The sequence below is a fragment of the Cherax quadricarinatus genome, unplaced genomic scaffold (genome assembly GCF_038502225.1).
Source record: "Cherax quadricarinatus isolate ZL_2023a unplaced genomic scaffold, ASM3850222v1 Contig448, whole genome shotgun sequence".
In the NCBI taxonomy this organism is placed as follows: Eukaryota; Metazoa; Arthropoda; class Malacostraca; order Decapoda; family Parastacidae; genus Cherax; species Cherax quadricarinatus.
The window spans coordinates 35,751-51,581 of record NW_027195474.1 but is presented as its reverse complement, the minus strand read 5'-3'; the positions used below and the strand labels follow the sequence as shown (position 1 = coordinate 51,581).

The 15,831-nt window shown below is 42.5% G+C and overlaps 1 long non-coding RNA gene and 1 pseudogene across 4 annotated transcripts in view; one reads left to right on the top strand and one right to left on the bottom strand.

The window, feature by feature from the left end:
• LOC128704526 (uncharacterized) overlaps positions 1-15,831 on the top strand; it is a 106,233-nt pseudogene that overhangs the window by 75,643 nt on the left and 14,759 nt on the right.
• Positions 1-15,831, bottom strand: part of LOC128704527 (uncharacterized) — a 32,025-nt gene that overhangs the window by 2,097 nt on the left and 14,097 nt on the right. For all 4 annotated transcript variants that reach the window (XR_011391187.1, XR_011391185.1, XR_011391184.1 and 1 more), the window contains exons 2-4: positions 8,701-8,858; positions 870-885; positions 688-766 (exon numbers count right to left, since the gene is read on the bottom strand). This is a non-coding gene — a long non-coding RNA (uncharacterized lncRNA). The remainder of the gene's footprint in view (positions 1-687; positions 767-869; positions 886-8,700; positions 8,859-15,831) is intronic.

Here is a 15,831-nt window from a genome sequence, read left to right as displayed (position 1 = left end):
TACATATAAAACTCTTACATTACATATAAACTTGATCCAAAATTGACAATAAAAACTCTGGGATGTGATTTTCATTGTTTATTTCGGACTTCAACCCTTAATTAAATAAATACTCACTTCATCATTAACAAAAAATTTTATTCACCCTCTGATAAACCTTCCCCCTATAAACATTTAACACTCAAATAATTTATTTATAAATATTATTCATCTTCTAGATGAATGGTTCAAAAAATTAACATGTTGATAAATTTGACACACATGCAACTCTTGCATATCTTTATTGAGGAAACGTTTAGCCACACAGTGCCTTCATCACTCCATACGTAGGAGAAACTTGAACAACACCAAGAGAATGAGTTAATCAGTCCCTCAACCTTCAGTCCATGTCTTCAGTCTATAAATCTGATTAAGCCATTGTCTGGTGAAACGTTTCCTCAAAGATACCCAAGAGCTGCACACGTGTCTAATTTATCATTACTTATCTTAAACACAAATAGCCAGCCAGCCAGCCAGCCAGCCAGCCACCCAGCCACCCAGCCAGCCAACCAGCCAGTCATCCCTCAATCCTCGCGCTAACAAATACCTCACCACAACCGGAAATAAGAAAAATGGGTATTAACATTTTTAAACATTTCAAACATTATTAATTACAATATTATTCATAAATACATAAAAAATACACACCATTCCACAATAGCCGACCATGCCAAAATCCCCCACCCACTCAAAAACACTCCCTCAAACCTCAACTTGCTTCACCAACCTAAAAAAATAAATATTTAGTTACTAAATATCTCTCTACATCCCTTAAACAAAATTCAATCAATAATTTACATAAACATCAAACATTACTCATCATAACAAACCTCAACTTCCATCAACCTGTAAAAAATAAAAAAAGAATATAAAACTGTAATTTTTTATCATTTCCACAATTAAACTCAAATTATATATAAATATTTATTATGATTCAAACTCATTCACAAGAAAATACTCAATAGTAATCATAGTGATTGATAATTAAATTTAAAAATAAAGTGCTTCTTCAAACTTAAATAATAACAACAATAATCAGTGTGAATAAATTTTCAATATCAAAAATTAATTCTCTTCTCAAAGACTACTACTGCACTTCAGTGGCTATTGACTTTCAACTTAATACTCATTTCCATCCTAATCAACCTACTTACTTTCCATTATTTTAATAAAACGACATTCTCACAAACATATGAACCCTACTTTTTCTACAAAATACATGACATGTGTCGAATCCATCATCACCTCTTGGTCACTGACTAATTCTGTTAGCGACAGCTTCACTAATATTACGATTCGCCACTTGACCTGAGCAGAGTGTGCAAGCGTGATTCCTGCCCTCTGCTGGCAATTGGAGGATAATTATATTTTCAAAACATGGCATAGTCTGAGAATGAGTATGCACACGGTGTGCCTTGAACTGCTATGTGTTGTAATAACGCCTCAGTCTGAAAAAGTGCTTTTACCACAAACTATCCGTGACACCTATGGTGTTGCAGATCAAGAACTGTATGGTGTGCCGCTAAATGCTTCCTATCGCATTTTCGTCAACTTGAGATCAGCTCGAGTGTATGAACAGTTAGTTGACAAGTACCGGGATGTGAATGTAGACATTAATTCAGTAATACGTGTTCCACGCATCAACGTGCCTATTATTATTATTATTATTATTATAATCAAAAAGAAGCGCTAAGCCACAAGGGCTATACAGCGCTGCAGGGTAGGGAAGGAAGCAAGGGAATTGGATGGCAGAAGGGAGGGGGGATGATCAGCAGGTTACAGAAAACAGCGGGGCAGGGGATAGTACGGGGGTAGAGGGTAGCAAGAGATACAAGTAGAAAGGGCTGAAAGTATCAGAATTTGTGAAGTAAGTCAGTCGTTGTCAAAAAGTCAATGAGAGAGTCCGGATGAAAGGTGGGTCCATCAGCGAGAAGGGAAGGTAAAGAGAGAGCAGCGGGGCGAAGACGACGACAGAGGTAAATTCTGCGTGCTCGTTGATAAAGTGGGCAGTCCAACAGAATGTGGCTGACTGATAATGGAGCTTGGCAATTCTCACAGAGAGGAGCAAGACGCCTCTCCATGAGATATCCATGAGTAAGACGAGTATGGCCAATGCGAAGACGGGAGAGAGTAGTCTCCCAACCTCGACACTGGTGATAAGAAGACGGCCAGTAACCTATACTCGGTTTAATAGACTGAAGTTTGTTGCCGAGCATAGTAGACCAACGTTGTTGCCAACGGGTGTGAAGGTGGGAAGATATTACAGCAAAATAGTCCGTACATGGAATACCTCTATAAGAAACTGGTAGGTCATGTACTGCTGACCGCGCAGCAGTGTCTGCCTGTTCATTGCCCTGTACGTCAACATGACCAGGGACCCAACAAAAAACAATATCTTTATGCTTAGTAAAGATGCGGCGTAGCCAAAGTTGGATACGGAGGACTAAGGGGTGAGGTGTATCAAATTTTTGTATAGCCTGTAAAGCACTAAGGGAGTCTGAGACAACCACAAATGATGACACAGGCATAGATGCAATACGGATAAGTGCTGTAAGGATGGCATATAATTCAGCAGTAAAAATACTAGCTGAAGATAGTAAATGCCCTTGTACGACGCTGTCCGGAAACACTGCTGCGAATCCTACGCCGTCAGAAGACTTAGAGCCATCTGTGTACACAGCAATGGCATGAGAATGAGAGTGAAAGTGGTCAAGAAAAAGAGAGCGGGAAGCGACCGTAGACAGTTGGGCTTTCGAGCAAGGGAGGGAGAAAGAACAGACTCGAACAGCTGGAACTTCCCAGGGGGGTAGGGAAAAGTGAGATGCTACATGTACATAGAAAGGTGGTAGTTGAAGAGAAGACAAGAGCGAATGAAGGCGAAGAGAGAAGGGACGGAGTAAGCAGGGGCGGCGAACAAATAAAGAATGTCTACTAATATCAGTGACCATTCTATAAATGGAAGGATTGCGGAGATCATGAGAGCGTACATAGTAGCGCAGGCAATGGGCATCACGGCGATCGGATAAGGATGGAACGTTCGCTTCTGCATAGAGGCTTTCGACAGGGGAAGAGCGAAAAGCACCAAGGCATAAACGTAATCCTTGGTGATGAATGGGGTTAAGGCTAGAGAGAGTAGCAGGAGATGCCGCTGAATAGATCTGGTCACCATAATCAAGTTTCGATAAAATAAGGGTGGAATGTAGGTGAAGGAGGGTTCGACGATCAGCTCCCCACGAAAGATGAGCAAGGGTTTTAAGAAGGTTCAGCCGGCTGTGACAAGTTGCCTTCAGAGAGGTAATGTGAGGTTTCCAGGATAACCTACGATCAAAGAGGAGGCCCAGAAACTTGACTGTATCACGTTCAGGGATACGTGAGCCATAGAGGTACAAAGGATGATCAGAGATGACAGAGCGTCTAGTGAAAGTGATTTGGTGGGTTTTAGTGCTGGAAAATTTAAACCCATGTGTGGTGGCCCAATTGGAAACACGGTCGACTGCATGCTGGAGAGAATCTGTAAGGAGGTGACAGTCAGCGCCTGCACAGGCAATAGCGAAGTCATCAACATAGAGTGATGACCAAATATTTGATGGAAGACTAGAGGCCAAATCATTAATAGCAAGGAGAAAAAGTGTTGTGCTCAGAACACATCCCTGGGGGACACCTTCAGCTTGGACAAAGTCCGGGGAGAGCACATTATTAACCCGAACACGGAAATGCCTGTCAGTTAAAAAGTTCTTAAGGAAGGATGGTAGATTGCCTCGAAGGCCTAAGGAGTGGGCTTGGGCTAAAATATTATACCTCCAAGTTGTGTCATATGCCTTCTCAAGGTCAAAAAATATGGCAATAACTGAGTGGTTATTCGCAAAGGCATTACGAACATACGTATCCAAGCGCAGTAAGGGGTCTATGGTAGAACGTCCCTTACGAAAGCCATATTGACGAGTGGAGAGACTGTTGTGTGTCTCTAAATACCACACTAAACGTCTATTTACTAGACGTTCCATTACTTTGCAAACTGCACTGGTAAGAGCAATGGGACGATAGTGGGAGGTTTCATGTCCCGTAGTGCCTGGTTTGCGGAAAGGGAGAACAATGGCGGATTTCCACAGCTGTGGAAGAACTCCTTGTGACCAAATAAGATTGTAAAGGCGTAATAGGACTGCAAGGGCTGACTGATGTAAATGTTGTAGCATACGAATATGAATGTCGTCGGGCCCAGCTGCCGATGATCGACAAGCTGAGAGTGTTGCCTCCAGTTCTTGAAGTGTAAAAGGCACATTATACTGTTCTTCTCTGAGAGAAGAAAAGTCCAAAGGTGCTAACTCTCTGGCAGACTTTGAGGAAAGAAATGAGGGGCATAGATGGAGTCCCTGAGAAATACGGACCAGATGATTGCCAATTTCATTGGCAACATCTAGTGGGTTTGCTATATCAACACCGGCAACCCGCAGAACAGGAGCCGGGTCAGGAGAATATTTACCACTCAGTTTTCGTACTTTTTTCCAGACTGCACTCATAGAGGAAGCAGAGGTGATGGTGGAGACATAATCTCGCCAGCAAGTGCGTTTAGCGTCACGGATGACACGGCGAGCGATCGCACGCTTCTGTTTAAAATCAAGGAGTCGCTCTGTGGTTCTATTGTACCGGTACCTGCCCCATGCAGCGCGTTTCAAACGTACTGCACGAGCACAAGCAGGAGACCACCAAGGCACGCATTTCTGAGAATGCCTGCCCGAAGTTTGGGGTATAGAATGAGAAGCTGCGGTGAAAACGGAGGACGAGAAGAGGTGTAAAAGCTCATCGATGGAGGACGAAGAAGGAACCTCTTTAAAAACAGTCAGGTGTGAGTAAAGGTTCCAATTTGCCCGATTAAATTGCCAGCGTGGGGTGCGAAGAGGTGGCGAATATGAAGGGGAAGTAAGAATGATTGGGAAATGATCACTGTCATGTAAGTCCGGGAGAACAGACCAAGTAAAGTCTAATGCGGCGGAGGAAGAGCAAACTGAGAGATCTATGCAAGAGAGAGTATGAGTCCGAGGATCAAAATGGGTGTGAGTACCTGTATTTAAAACATGGAGGGGGTGGGTGGCAAGAAAAGCCTCTAACTGAATTCCACGGGAATCACAGTGAGACCCTCCCCAGAGGAAATGGTGGGCATTAAAATCACCAAGTAACAGAATCGGTGGCGGTAATGACGAAACAAGGAAGGCAAAATCCGGAATAGATAATGCCCGAGAAGGAGAGAGATATAAAGAACAGAGCGTATACCACCTATGTAAGTGGATACGGGCTGCTGTGTAATGCAGCGAAGTATGAATAAATAGCTGATGGTACGGAATATCAGTGCGGAGAAGAAGGGCACTTTCATTAAAGGTCCCATCAGGAAAAGGATCTGAAGAATACAATAAATTATAGCCTGAGATGTGAGAAATAACAGCAGAGTGTAATTTTGGTTCCTGTAAGCAAACACCAACAGGGGCAAACTGGGAGAGTAACATCTGAAGCTCACCCCGATTACCCCTGAGGCCGCGTATATTCCACTGTAAAAAGGCCATGATTGGCAATGATAAAGATACTTGAAATCCGCAGGTAAGGGTTCCTACGGACTAGAAGGGTTAGAAAAGTCCACATGCGGAGGCAGTGGAAAATGTTCAAGCAGCGAAGGAACGGTGCGCTGTGAAGAAAGGAGTTGCGCAGATGGAGCAGAGGAGAGAGAAAGAGCGGAAGGTGGATCAGTGTCCATTGATGGTTTGGTCTCTGCAATATATTCAGAGATTGCTTCAAGTGTTTCGGAATTCAAAGATGTCGTATGGGAGACAATATTGGGAATGGTAGGGGGAGGATGAGTAAAGATTGGAACTGTATTGGACTGTACCAAGGTAGGGGGGGGGCGAAAGGGTGGAGGGAACTGGAGAAGCGTGGCAGGGGACAGAAGAGACAGGAACCTGGGAGGTGGCAGAAGAGGAAGAAACTTGGGAGGGAACAGGGGAGGAAGGTACATTACGAGGAGGAGGGTGAACCTCTGCACTTGTAACTGAGCCAGTGAGAGGGGAAGAACTAGGGACAGAGACAGGGAGGGTAAAATGAGGAGGTGGAAGATGGGTAGGAGGTGTTACCGGACCTTTTTTTGACTTTTGAGAAGTAGAGGGACGATTGGGAAGAGGTGTCGTACGAGGTCTCGTCGATACTGAGGCTTGTAAGAGAGAACTCGAAGAAGCGAGATTAGACTGAGGCGTTGAAGTAGGGACGTCTGAGCCGAGGACAGCAAAAGGATTAGATACAGGAGTGATTATGGGAGAGGTAACCACAGAGGTGGGTGTAGAAGATGGGATACCAGAAGTGGGGGGACGTTTTGAAACACGGGAATAAGAAACACGTGGGAGTCTCCCTTGGAGGCGGAGATGAGAAACTGCCATGGCATAAGGGAGACCTTCTGTCTCTTTGAGGTAACGGATTTCCCGCTCGTTTAAATAGACCTGACAACGGCGAGAGTACGAAGGGTGAGCCTCATGACAGTTAAGGCAAGAGGGAGATCGATTGCAAGACGTATTAGAATGGTCATCGGCACCACAGACTGGGCATTCGGCGATAGATCTGCAATATTTCGCTGGATGGCCAAATCGCCAGCAATTTCTACACTGTTGTGGTGTAGGGATCACCTTTCGAACTTGTAACCGATGTCCTGCTATATAAACGGAGGATGGGAGTTCTCGGCTGTCAAAAGTTAAACGAGCCACATTGCTAGGGTATCGTCTCCGCCCACGGGCAGGAAGAACGTAAGTGTCTACCTTGAGGATTGGGAGATCTTGGAGTTCCAGCTGTTCTAGAATGTCGGTGCCACATGTCTGGAAATTTTGTTGAACTATGGTATGGGGCAGAATAACGGTACCACTACAAGAATTGAGGGAATGATGTTTTTCAAGGGTGACAGGAACAGTATCTATATGGGAAAGACGAGAGAGCTCACGAGCCTGGGTAGCATTCTGTACGGTAATGATGCGCGTACCGCTCTTAAGAGCATGAAAAGAAATATCTTTACCAACATGGCGTAGGAGTGCCTTGCCAATACTATGGTCAGAAAGATAGGCAGTAGAGGAAGTTGGTCGTAAAGTGAAGAATTTAGTCCACTGTTCAGTCTGAAACTGAGCGTGGAAAGGTAGTGAAGGACGTGTCGATCGTTTCTGAGAAGAACGAGAAGGTGAAGGTGGAGAAGTATCATCAGCAGGCAATTGTCGTTGACGTTTAGGCGTGGGACCAGAGTTGGTCCGACGTGGAACGGGTCGGCGATTTGAAAATTGCCGCACCGTAGAGGGAGAGGCCGGAAGCATAGTCAGAGGAGAGCGAAGGTCTGATAAATCGAAGGAGTCAGTCGAGGCCTCAGTACCTGAAGCGGGTGAGGAAACAGCACCGGCAATAGGTACAGAGGCATGAGGAATGTCTGAAGAGTGGTCCAAAGACGAGGCGGGGTCAGAACGGGGTGCGGTATCAAGAAGGGGCCCGGGGGTACCAGGTTCATGGACTAGGGCTGCCATGGTTAGGTTACTTCTTTCTTTTTGTTTTTAAGAAAAAAAAAGAAAGAAGAAAAGAAAATAAAAATAAAAAAAAAGAAAAAAAAAAAGGGGGGACCGGGGAGGGATAGTTCCTAGGAGGAATGAAAGGGCCAGAAATCTCCCTCCGCGCCCAAGAGGACTCGACACCGCTAGTAGCGCAGATGCAGCATGGAACCCGTGCCATACCCTACCCTTCATGCCAGTAAACCAGCAATCTGGGATAGCAACCTCACATCTGCCGAGCTACCTCGGTGGACAAAAGAGAGGGCGGCCGGATATCCGCCACAAAGCATACCTCCTTCAGCCACCACCCCCGGAATCCGAAAGGTGGCTTCCAGAGATACACCCGTCGCCCAAAAGACACCCAAAGCTACTCCGGGATACCGGAGAGGGATCGGGACATCCCTAGGCAATCCAGATTCCACGGCAAACTACGCCACCGCCAAGAAACCTCAACGGAATGGGATGGACCCCGGTGTCCTTTCCCCCACCTAGGAACTAGCGCGCCTGTGGGAGAAATCCCAAAGGACAAAAAGAGGAAGGGCAAAAGGGAGGAGTGGGGAGGAGGAGGAGGAAAGGAAAAAGGGGAGGATGGGGAGGATGGGATAGGGGAGGGGAGATTGGGGGGTAATTAGGTTCGGTCTGAGGAAGAAGACCGATAGGCCTAATTCCTCAGACCAAGAGCCTCTTCACCACGCCAAGGAGCCCCCCTTGAAGAGGATCAACGTGCCTAGATATTACACATGGGTCAAAGTCCAAAATGTGCCATTTGAGGAACACGAGACTGACCAAAGAATGTACGTATTTGAACAGTATGCAATTGTACACCTCGTTATGGCTGGTCAATGTACGAATAGAGTATATGCCAGATTGCCCAATGGTACATTCATCCTCAAAATAAAATTGAAGCATTCTACCACATCTTACGTCATACTGGACGCATTTAAGACGTAGGTAATGGTTTACTACGCTAGGCAGCACAAGACGTGTACGTTACATTGTGCATATGACCATATGGCGGCCCAGTGTGGGACATGGCAGCGGAGACAGGAACTACGTAGCGAGATGCTTAAAGAGCCAGAACCGGACGTGGGTCATGCTGATGACTTACCTGTACATACAAATGGCACTTCTTGGTGTGAGCAAGTGGAGCGTCAGGTGCCACTGGTGGGTACTAGCCCGTCACTATCACAGTTAGTGGGATGTAAGGCATCTGCCTTGAAGACCGAGAAAACTCTGCAGAGTGGTCAAGTGCAGGTACAGGGAGACCTAATGGTGAACGTGAAGGAAAATTCCTTTGAGAAGGTATCTGAGGATAATTTTAGGATGGTGACGAGTCCTGTTCATATTCAAGATTAACAACTTGAAAGATTGGCAAACATGGCACATGACTCGCCAGGAGTGCAGCAAGTGATTGAGGTGAATCCTAATATTCACAGGGAGGTATCCATCGAGTTGGAAATGGATGCGGAGAGTCAACCGTAATAGGGCGGCGACATATTCCGACTCGGATGTTGTTTTCACCACATCACAGACACCAAGGAAAAACCCGTGGGCTGATGTGATGCGTGGGAGCTCTAAAGGTACACCTGGTCCGTTGTGGGATCACCACAAGACAAGTGGGCAGTGGAGAGAAAAGTGGAACAAGACACACTAGAAGCGTATCGGTGAAAGGTGAAATCATAAAACTAAGTTTACGGTGCATGACAATGAATATTAATGAATTGTGTGCGAGTGAGAACCGTCTGTGGGTACAGGGATTTTTAAGACATTATACTATAGACATTGTTTTTGTGCACCAACATAATTTCAAGCTGGGAAGGGAATTGGAGGTACATAGGTATACAGTGTTTGTAATGTATTCAGAGAAAATAAAGGGAGACGTGGGAATCCTCATCTAAGAGAAGAGCCCGTTTGTTCTTAGGAATGAGGGAAGGGATGGGGGTACTGTGTTAAAAATAGACAGGTGGTGGAGAGTCGAAAGAATGGCAGTAGTTTCTGTTTATCTGCCAGCTGACAATCAAGTAAGGGTAAAGAATGAATTTGTGAATAATGTATTGCTATATTATTTGCAGTCATTACCATCAGTGACAATAGTTGGTGGTAATGTACTGTGGTGCAAAGGCAGGATCTGAAACCAAGGGATGTAGGCTGTTTCTTGACAGGCTTAGAGGATCTATTGAGAGGTCAGGGATTCAAGGATATACGTAGTTGATCGAGGGGGATTGAGAGATAGAAAACATATTTCATAAAAAGGGTTATGCTGCACAACTAGATACGTTGTATGTGACAAGGGAAGTGAGGGTGACGCACGTGTAGACTGTCAATGTCATTTATTCAGATCATAGGGCGGTTTATGCTCATTTAAATTGGGACAGTTTGCCTAAGAAATATTTTGGGTACTGCAAGCTGAATGTATAACCACTGGATGAGTGGGTGGAGGGAGAGGATTCTCAAAGTTTGTGGGAGGACTTATGGGGTGGGGGTGACACTCCAAGCGATTAATTGGGGTGGTGAGATGGGCTTGACAAGAGGAGGATCAGGTAATATGTGCAAAGGCGAAAGAATGAGGTATGCATGACATATTGCCTTCAAGAGTATTAAGACGGGCAGTTGCAGGATCGTCATAAGAGGATTGCTGTCGTAGGTGTGTATCCAATGGAGGAAATTGAAGCGTTAAAGTGCCAGATAAGACATAGGTACAATGAGAGATTTGATAAGGCAAGGGTGCAAAGTAGGTTACAGGAGGCGAGTAGGGGCGACAGGCCATCAGCCTGTGTTACGGGGCAAGCAGACACGTAGGTTGGCAATGGAGATTGATAAGCTAGTAGTACACGAGAATTTAGGTGGGTATACAAAGGGTCATAAGTTGTAAACTACTGAGGTTATGAGTAGTTTTCTGGATATTTGGTTTGGAAATTATTTCCAAATTGTAGGAGTGAATGGTGAGGATTTAAAGAGATTGGGAGAGAATGTATCTTGTGTGTTGATTGGAAGTGATCGTTTAGCATTGGGAAGACATATTGAAGAGGTGGAGGTATGGAGAGCTTTAGAGAATATGGCGAGAGATGAAGCACCAGGTATAGATGGATTACTTATTTAATTCTATATGAAGCATTGGAGTGTGTTCAAAGATTTTTTAGTGAATATGATGAATATGATAAAAAGTGAGGGGAAGATGGATGAGTTGCAGACTACTGCAGTAGTAGTTTTGATTCCAAAAGGGGAGGCCCTATTACAGTGCAGAACTATAAGGCATTATCATTGTTATGTGCTGATTATAAGATATTCACAAAGATCTTGGGGAACAGGCTGAAATGTATCATACATAGTGGTTGCGAGAGGTCAGTATGGGGTGCCTAGGACAACGATATATGAGGGGCATGGAATAAAAAAAGATTTTCTGGAAATTATGGAGGGGGAGGCGTCTTACCATTGGATTGGAAAGTAGCATATAATTGCGTAGAACGAGAGGCATTGTCACACATCTTGCATAACTATAGTTTTGGGGAAGAGATAGTGCATTGGATTGAGACTTTGTACATCTGTAGATGTACATCTGCAGGTGAATGGGAATTTGGAAAAGAGTTTTTCAATGGGTAGAGGCATAAGGCAGCGTTGTGCTCTATCTCAACTGTTCTTTGCTTGTATAAAGAACTCTTTTTACAGGGCAATGCAGAAATGTTTAAGGGTGGTGTAGAAAATGGAGGGATGGGAATAATACGGTATGTGGATGATACAAAAATTCTAATGAGCAGGTAGGAAACTTTACATGAGGTGTAAGATGTGATTGGTGGTTTTCAACGAGTTACAGGTTTAAAATTGAATGTGGAGAAATCAAAATTATTAGTCAGAGGAAATTGTGTAGGGAGGGCAATATGGGAAACAGTTGTGCATTGGTGAATACACTAAAGGTGTGTGGGATAATTTATATGGGGAATGCCGGGGAGGCACGCATAGTTAATTCTGGGAGTGAAGTGGATAGCTTGGTGCGTAGGTTAAATGTCTTGAGACCCATGAATTTGATGATATATTAACATGTAATATTGTTGAATATAATGTTGTATAGTATGGTCTGGCATGCGGTAACAGTATATCCATTGCCAAGACCAGACAACTAAAATGCTAAAAAAGGTTTTTCGATATATATGGGGTTCTGGGTGTGACTGGTTGGGTACGAGTGTAGTTATGCTACCCGTCAAAAAAGGTGCATTGGGTTTAATAGATATAAGATTAAGGGTTAAGTGTATATATTTGAAGAGGGGATTTCTCCGAGTGAAAGGTCGTATGGGGAAGGGTGTGCAAGAAACAATTATGTGAGGAGGCACAAAGGTGGTGGGTAGGATCAGAGATGAAAGTGTGAGGATGTCATGAGAGCTTTATTCTATGTTACAGATCCGTCTAGGATACAGGTGGGTGTCCTGGAGCATGATCTAGGGGTCAGGGTGATTGAAAATGTTGACGCCATATACCCAATGTATGCATGGGGAGACATTTACGTAACATTGCAGTTGGTGCGCATCAGACCAAGAGTGAGACATATAATGTTTCGTTTCCTTCATGGAATATTCCCGTCTGGTGTGGTGCTTCAGGAGAAACTGTTGATGGTGGACGACGTATGTAGGGCGTGTGGGGATAGGGAAACAGCTTTTCATGTACTATATTTTGGTAAAAATTTGGAGTGTCTATGAGAGTGGAATTTTCAGGAGGGTGGGTGGGGAAGAGATATCGGTATTAAGGGCATTGACTTTATATGTGGAAGACTGTGCAGCGTGCTTTGGTGTACATCATAACTAATTTTGTTTTCATATCATGGGCCATGAGGGGTAATGGGTGGTGCAAAAGAATGTATTGGCTGCAATAATGTACAAAACACTTAGTCGTAATAGGGGGATATACGGAAGTAGATGGGAAAGGGCTTTTCCTGAAGGATATCCAAGTATGAGTGTCAGAGGTTTCTTGGCAGAGTGAAGAGGGGGAAAAGGGGAGGGGAATGTGTTAGGAATTTCAGGGGTTGCACCAGGCTACTCTCAAAATTTGGGAACTTATAACGAGTTCCTAGATATGGTGTAAAATGGCAGCGTAGTTGTGCAGTGTGTCTTAAGTAATTTTGTCGTGGTTCGTAAGGGAAAAGTTAACAACATTTTTATGGAAATGGAAATGAGAAATAATTGTGTGATTGTGACAAGTATACGGTCATACTCAGGATGGTTTACTGATGTATGTAATGGATAAGTTAAATTTGGAATGAGTTGTAATGTATTATCAGGACTGGTGGTTCTATCAAAGAAAACGACATGCAGGCATCATAAATATATGTGTACTGCTAATAATGAGATAATGTCAAGCGTGTAATTTTTATCATAAATTAATTGTATATACATGTAATATATTTTCATTTACTCATTATGGGTTGTATATTATTATTCGGTCAAGTTCAATGAATATTATTGACGTGATGGGTATATAAGGACATGTGTTCATGTATGATGTGTTAAGTACAATTAGGATAATGATGATGATGATGCAAGAAATGCTGTGGTCTGTAGAATAAGAATATAGTACTTGTTTAACTTAATGTTTAATACTAATAACTATGCATATTTTATTATATGGTAGAAGAAGTTTGTTAATTAAAAATGGAAATTATATTTGAAAAATATTAATAAATATACATGATTGTGTAAGTCCACTTGTAGTATGATGTAGTGTTTGTTCGCTTGTGGGATGAATATAGTGTATGAAAGTGAGTGGACCGAATCATTTGTTATATTATACTGTGTTTAGTTGTTCTGTGGTGAGGTGTGGAGATTGTTATTTTCTAACCTTTATTTGTTTCGTAATTTTTGGAGGTGTTATGTATTATGTATTTGTATATCAAGTTTAATATACAACAATAAGTGTGTAAAGAATTGTGGATAATTGACAATATCTTCATACATACAATTTTATATAAAATATCAATACCTGTGACATTCTTTGGGTTATATTGCATATTGTGTTTATGGCTCAATTTTTGAATGTAATAAACCCACCTGTATTTGAAGCTGTGGGCTGTCTTTAGTTTACTTACATGTATGTTATGTGTGATGGTTGGGGTTTTTTGGAGGGGGTATCAAACTTTTACTTGAACGTGTGTTTTCTTGTGTATAAGTTTAGTGCTAAAGTAGGGAATGTGGAGCTTTTCATTGTTATATATATATAATGGTTACATTTCATTGCTTACATTGTCTACATGTATGATTGTGTATTGCGTTTTTAAATATAATTTAAAAAAAAATTTTTTTTTATATATATATTCTCCAATAATGATAATAAATCCCCTCTTTATGCTGGCAATAATGGACATTGACAAGGCAAATAAGTAAATAAACAAGATCCTGTCCAAGTACAAATCACCTAAATAAATATTTACACACGCCTAAAGAAAACAAACACGCCATTCATACGTACCACCACCTTCAAAAAATAATTAATTACCTAATTAATGCACATCTACCCCAATTGCTATAAATTCCTAAATAGAAAATAAAAAAAACTTGCAATCTCATTCATTAATAACTCACACCTATTCCTTCCTAAAACAAAATTAAATAAATTATATTTATGCAAATAATCCCTTCATCTCGCTGGTAATACAATCCTTCTATTATCAAATGCCATTAACACGCTAATTGATGACTCTTCTAGTAATTTAAACTGATAATTTATACAGCTATGGTTATTTCTGTAAAAAAATATACCCACCAATCTACATGTACTCTTAAAATTATAAATAACAATTATTACTTTGTTATTACATAGACACCTAAGGAATGTCTTCAAAAAACATTAAAAATAAAATTAATAAGATTGATAAATCAATTCATCAACAAATATAAAATAATAATACAAATAAATGACTAATGGACTACCTCCCTTAAGGTTTACAATATAACAAAATAATAAAAATCTATTAACAAAATATTCTAAAATAACATTATTTGAAACTTTATTTAATATATGTTAAGATTCGTCTCTCGACCTCTAGGGACAGAAAACACGACTAGTAGCTATACCTGCCCTCTGGTGGTAACTTTTAGCAATTGAAAAGTAAAACAATATATCGAGTAGGTCAGCGGATCGAAACTTTGTATACAGTTGGTACGTGGCACGCTCAGTGGCAAAACGATAATTACATTGCTACCCGCCATCACACATGTCTATGGTGTCCCCAACGATCAAGTATATTGCGTAGCCTTAAATGGGATGACTAGAGTATTCCTGAAACTGAATCGTACCAGCGTCTACAACAGAATTGTTGACGACTACCAGGAGAGGAAGATGACTGAATTCGACAGTGGACATCGTCTTGCACGACATATCTACATAATATACATGGGCAAAGGCGAAAAAACTTCCATTTCGAGGCAACTGCGTATAGTATACAGAAAGTCTTCAATAGTTATGGTAAAGTTCAATGTGAGTATGTAAAGATTGGCCAGACAAGGGATGACCCGAGGGTTCTTGTACCCTCAAAATAACGTTGGCTAGGCCTATACCATCCTACATCATGCTAGTGGGTTACAAGACACAGGTCTTTGTGCACTATGCCGGCCAGAGAAGGACCTGTAGATTATGTACCTCCTACGACCATATGGCAGCACAGTATCTTAGGAGGCAGCCTACCAGGGCTCCTGGTAAAATGACAGTGGAGCAACGGCCTTCCGAGTTAATACCGGACTTGGAAGAGAAGGAAGCAGGGACGACTGGCCATTAAAGTAAACAAGTTGATCGGGAATTAATAACAGTCAGTACCTGTGTTATACTACCAGTAGGCTCGAGGGAACAGAGGACCATTGGGGCTCTATCAGGAAAACGATATTCCTCGGAAAGATTTACTACAAGACGTGTCGAGAGATTCTTTGGGACGGGTCGGGAACCTCCGCCTTAAGTGTTGCCAAGGCTGATATGAGGGAGGAATAACAGTCTGTCGTATAAACATTGTGTGCAACTCCCTTACAGCAAGTGGTGGAGGTGGAGGTCCATCAAGAGAATTTGTCAGACGAAGAAATGTGTGGGTAGTGGATCTAGAAAAAGGCCGGCTGGCACAGTTGACGCATAGGAGGTACTCACACCGGGGCAGAGGCTTGGAAAAAAAGCTTGGCCAAAAGATGAGGAGTTGCTGGACCAAAATGATCTAGTGAATACTGATTTATGTAGTCAAAGGGTAAAAGGTGGGGAGGGAACTAGGGGAAAGTCT